Below are 5,351 nucleotides of genomic sequence, written 5' to 3'. Positions count from 1 at the left end.
ATTCTCGCGGGACTGCAGGAATTAGGAGTCGGCGAGAGGACATATAATTACGTAATGGATTTCCGGACAAACAGGAAGTTGAAACTAGTTTCAGGACCTAGAATCCCCCACTCTCCACCTGGGGAGTAAAGGAACGCCGCAAAGCTCGGTGCTCTCCCCCTTCCACTTTAACGTGGTGATGAGAGGCCTTCCCGCCGCTCTTAAAGTCATAAAAGATCTTAAGTTCAGCATTTACGTGGGTGACGTTAATCTCTGGATGAACAATGGCAGCGCCGGCAGCATCGAGGAACGCCGACAGGCGGCGGCAGACAACATTGTGTCCTACGCGGCCGAAAGGGGTCTTGCGTGCTCTCCGCAACATTCCGAACTTTTATATACCCCAAAATAAATGAGGTGCAAGGGCGACTTCAACGTAGAAATTAAGCTCGACGGCAAAACCGTACCAAAACTCCAGCAAAAAAGTCCAGCAAGACGACGGGTATAACGACGGAACGATAAAAAAACTCACTACCTACGCGACGCAAGTAACAGGGATATTTAGGAGGATTGCATTCAAAGGCAGAGGCCTCAAAGAGAGAAGCCTCTTGAGACTGATGCAGGCGTACATAATAAGCCGAATATGCTATGCCACACCGTTCCTCAACATCAGGACCAATGAAAACGATAAGATAGACGCACTCATCAGGCGTTGCGTCAAGAGGGCGCTGGGTCTACCCATCTCCTCTTCTACGGAACGCCTGTTAGAAATGGGAGTGCGTAATAGCTGGACAGAACTTGCTGAAGCGGTGAGAATCGCCCAACATGAGAGATTAAGTAGGTCGAGCACGGGTCGAACCAACTTAGAATGGATGGGTCGAAAAACATATAGGGGCACGCCGACAAGGTTGCCCTACCGCCGCAATGTCGAGAGAACATCATTGTCCGTCCTCTCCTCCGCAACATGCACCCACAATACCCCAAGGTGAGACGGAAGAAGAGAGCAGAAGCACTGGTTAGAGAACAAAAGAAAGAAGAGTAAAAGAAGCTGCCTACGTAGACGCTGCAAGAGGCCGATCAGGGGCGACGGTCGCCGCGGTAGTCGATGGTAGCGGTGCACCAGTCGTCTCTGCCACCATCCGAAGCAGAAACATGGACACGGCTGAAGAGGTCGCTATTAATAGCACTCGCTTGCGTCGGAACGAAGGCTAGATTGATCTTTAGCGACAGTAAAGCTGCTCTCTGGAATATCGGAAAAGGCAGGGTCTCGCAAGAAGCCGCCCGAATTCTAACAGTTGTAGCTAACATCAATCGCAAAATCACCCTAATTTCGGTCCCAGCACACACGTCCGTGCCCGGCAACGAGGCGGCCTATGATTTAGCCCGAGATCTCTACTTCCGGGCAAACGCGGAGCCGCCCGACTGCCAGGCGATGGACGAACGTTTGCAAACTTATAAAGAAATAATCGAAAATTATAGATTAGGAAGACGTCTGATGCCGCCACCGTATTCTAGTTTAAATAATAAAGAGGCCATAGCCTGGCGGCGTTCACAAGCCGGAAATTTCCCAAACCCTGTCTGGTTGTTTCACACCCAGATAGATGAGAGAAAAACGATAAATGTAAAGCCTGCGAAGCGAGGGGGGACCCTCGACCACATACTATGGGAATGCCCTAAGTCTCCTGGCGCTAGGGACAACATTAAAAGTAGAGAAGCCTGGGTAACCCTGCTGCGAAGCGACGTCCCCGCTGACCGGCAAAAAGCCGTCCGCCTGGCGGCTGAGGCCGCGAATAACCAATATATATTCGCCAGTCCTTAGTCGCGGAGGTTCCAGCCCCCATTCTTAGGCCTGCGTGCCAGGAGCGGAAAGTAGGGGGCCTCCTAAATAGGTGGAAATTAAAGTTTTAATCAATCAATCAGTCACCCTAATTGAGTGAATTAGCTATTTTAGTCTTTGGTACTTTCAAATTGCGCGTCAATCGCAGTATTTGTCACGCGCGGAATCCCGTTATCACCCTCGCGGTAGACAAGCGGAATTATGAAGAGCCTTTCACGACCCGGGGTGTTGCTCGCGAGTGGCATTCGTTTGGGACGGCCACGCTTCACAATGCTCGCAGTTGGAAACAGCGCATCGGCCGTTGGCCGAGGTATTGCGTCTTCTGAAGACATCATATGAACACCTACAAGATTGTGCTGCCTCGTCTGCCGTCCTCAATGTAGTGCTCAATACTGTATTTTTGCATGGTGGCAAACGGCCGTCCTTACCGAGCGCCTGACATCAGGGATGCCCTTTGCCCATGTCATGGACTTCGATCTGCATTGGACAATATCAAATGAGCCATGTTTGGATGGTGACTTGTGAGAACAGCGTTTCAAAACAGAAACTTGTGGACTTGGCGGAGCTACGCGTAAAAGTGCTGAAATGCATAATATTTGACCCGGAAACGAGAAATATTAGATTGAAGCTGCTTTGGCTCCCACGCCACCTGGAACATCGCCGGATTGTAGAAGTTTGAGAGCCGTATGGCACTGTTCAAACCATGGAACGAGAAAAGTGGCGCTGTCCAGGGATGGAAAGGTACATGGAGACAGCAAACCGGGAAGTGTCTATCACGCTGAAAAATGGTGTATCATCTTCCAGCATTCCTTATACCCTGAGTGTGTTTGGGATTCAGGCGTTAGTAATTATTCCGGGCAGGCCTCCACTGTGTCTGTGGTGCAGCAGAGTAGGACATGTCCGGCGGCAGTGCCGAACGCCTCGATGCACCCAGTGTCGTCATTTCGGTCACACAGTGGATGCCTGCATCTTGACCTATGCCGATAGGTTGCGTCAGGGCTCCTTGTCTAAAGAAGATGATGGAGTGTTAGAGCACATCATGGACATATCGGATGTTGTGGACACTTCTGGAGAGCTCAACACCGCAGTTTCGCATGAAGCAGTGTCCATTAATAACCCAAAAGACATCAATCCGCTACCTAGTTAATCTCCCGACCCCAAGCCGAAGCCAGTCTGAGCACGGTGCATCTGATATTGAGCTGTTTAAAACGCTGCGTTCTGCTGCAGATGCACATCGAGATCTGCCACTGGGGGTTGCCGAGAAGCCAGCGTATGTGCGTCCACGCTGCCCCGTCGGTGGTGTGTTGCTGGTGTGTAGTGCGCCGCGTCAGGAGTCAACTGCCGGAGTCTGCAAAGAGCTGCCGATTAGAGCTGCGAGTGAAGCAATGCTTCCGACATCATGGGCGGATGCCTCAGCAACATCAGAGGTCTCCATGGACAGCAGCGCGCCTTTTAAGCGTCGCGCGGAGGAGAACCTTGGTGTCAACGAAGATCCAAGCAAGGTATCACAGCAGGAGGCAAGTGGGCGATTGGCTTAAAAATAACGGGAAGTTACAGCTAAAAGGTCGCCAATTTGCCGGCGACTCTCCCCGCTTAGGCGGATGGAGTTGATTAATGCACGCAGAAAAAAAGGCGGAGACCACAGCTTTTGAGATCGCTACCCTTAACGTTAGAGGCTTGCGGAATCCACGACGCCAGTGCCAGTTAAAGCAACTGCTTGAAAGCAGTCGTGTGAGTGTAGCTGCAATTTAGGAAACAGTTGCCTACGGATGAGAATACTGAAAGTGCTCTTGAGATGTTTTTTTATTTTATTATAATATTATCGTCAGCCATTCCAAAGGATTGTCCGGAGGGTGCATGCTGTTTCTGAGCAATACACTAGACATGACTGACTTGTCATAATGCATTGATGATGAGGGGCTGCTCATATGTTGTGACCTCACCATTTTGGGTCAGCAGTGGCGAATTGTTTGTGTCTATGCGTCTATTAAGCAGCAAGAAAGGAAAGTGTTGTTCTTGTCATTGGCAAATCTCCTGCGCACACACCGGGAAATTTTATTGCCGGGAGATTTAAATTGTGTATGTAACAATGAGGATCGATCAGTATATCGCAGACGTTATGACCCCAGTGCTGCTGTTCCAACTGAATTAGTTTGTGAGCATAACCTTGTTGACATTGGCCGGCTAAAAAGCGATAGTATACATTTCACGCACTCTCAATCATCTTCGAATGCCCGACTTGACAGGATCTACGTTTCGGCTGGCACATTACCTACTGTTCATGGATACTGGGTGAGACCGATATTTTTTAGCGACCACTGCATGGTATCTGTTCAGATAGTAAATCATACTGGACGTCTACTTCAACCGCAGTGGGAGCTACGGAAGCTAAATATTTACCTTCTTTCGGATGAAATTTTTCAGCGGTTTGTAGATGCCTGCTTCAAAGACACGAGAGCTCGTGCCGATCTATCTGTATTTCAAAAGTGTATTTTTTTAAGAAGAGGTTAAGAGTCTTGCAATTGAAGCATCATCAGGGATTACATTCTTGAAGCACCTTCACATTCGTGATTTGAAGCGCACCTTGAACGAACTATATGAGTTGGAAAGAATTTCTCCAGGGTCGTATCTTGATGACATCAACAATATTAAAGCACAGTTATAACAGTTCAGTGCAGAAAAATATCAGGGTGCCGTAATTAGGTCGCGAACGCGGAGGTTCTTTAATGAACAACCATCTCGCAGTGCTTTTAGTGATGAAAGGCAAGCTGCTCTTCTAATCAGGTTTTAGAAATTCGTTTCGGAAGTGATGCGTACACTGACACGCCTGGTATTCTGAATGCCTTCTTTAACTATTCTGTGTGGCTCTTTAGTGGTGGTAATAACTCGAACAGTTGGTGTGATTTCTGTCATTTAAAAGAAGATTTTCCTCGTCTTGAGGATGAGCAGCGGACAACCATTGAGGGGTCCATTACCTTAGATGAGGTCAAGTCGGCCATTTGTTCACTGCAGGGTCAGAAGTCTCCTGGTCCGGACGGTTTAAATAGCGAATTCTATAAAACGTTTATACCTACCTTAGCACATACCTTATTGGAAGTTTTCAGTGCAGCTTATGACAAAGGCTTTTTGCCTCCCACGTTCTATACTGGTCACACCATACTAATCCCGAAAACCACAGATGCATGTTGGTTGAAAACTGTTGAAAGGTACCATCCGATATCCTTACGCAACGTGGATTATAAAATATTTGCGAAGGTTTTTTCTTCTCGTCCGCAGCTTGTACCAATAGATTTATTAGGGCCACATCACGTGTGTGGAATAAAATGCTGTATTATTCATATTGCACGTTTTGTGATAGAAACAGTGTCAGATGAGGTCAGTGAAGTGGCCCTAATTCAGATTTATGTGGCAAAAGCTTTTGATAAGGTGCTTCATGATTTTTGTTTGCTGTAATGAAGAATGCAATCATTGGTGATGTCTTGTTTGAAGGCATGAACTGTATTGTAAAGCGGCCACTACAAAACTGATTGTTAATCAA

At 47.9% G+C, this 5,351-nt stretch overlaps 1 pseudogene; it reads left to right on the top strand.

The window, feature by feature from the left end:
• The first annotated feature begins 2,309 nt into the window (after positions 1–2,309).
• On the top strand, positions 2,310–2,960 carry LOC146179700 (uncharacterized; annotated as a pseudogene).
• Positions 2,961–5,351: the final 2,391 nt, after the last annotated feature.

Source organism: Amblyomma maculatum, chromosome 9 (genome assembly GCF_055883805.1).
Source record: "Amblyomma maculatum isolate TAMU_Amacu chromosome 9, ASM5588380v1, whole genome shotgun sequence".
NCBI classification, from domain to species: Eukaryota; Metazoa; Arthropoda; class Arachnida; order Ixodida; family Ixodidae; genus Amblyomma; species Amblyomma maculatum.
The sequence above is the reverse complement of the archived record's forward strand: the minus strand, read 5'-3'. Positions and strand labels throughout refer to the sequence as shown.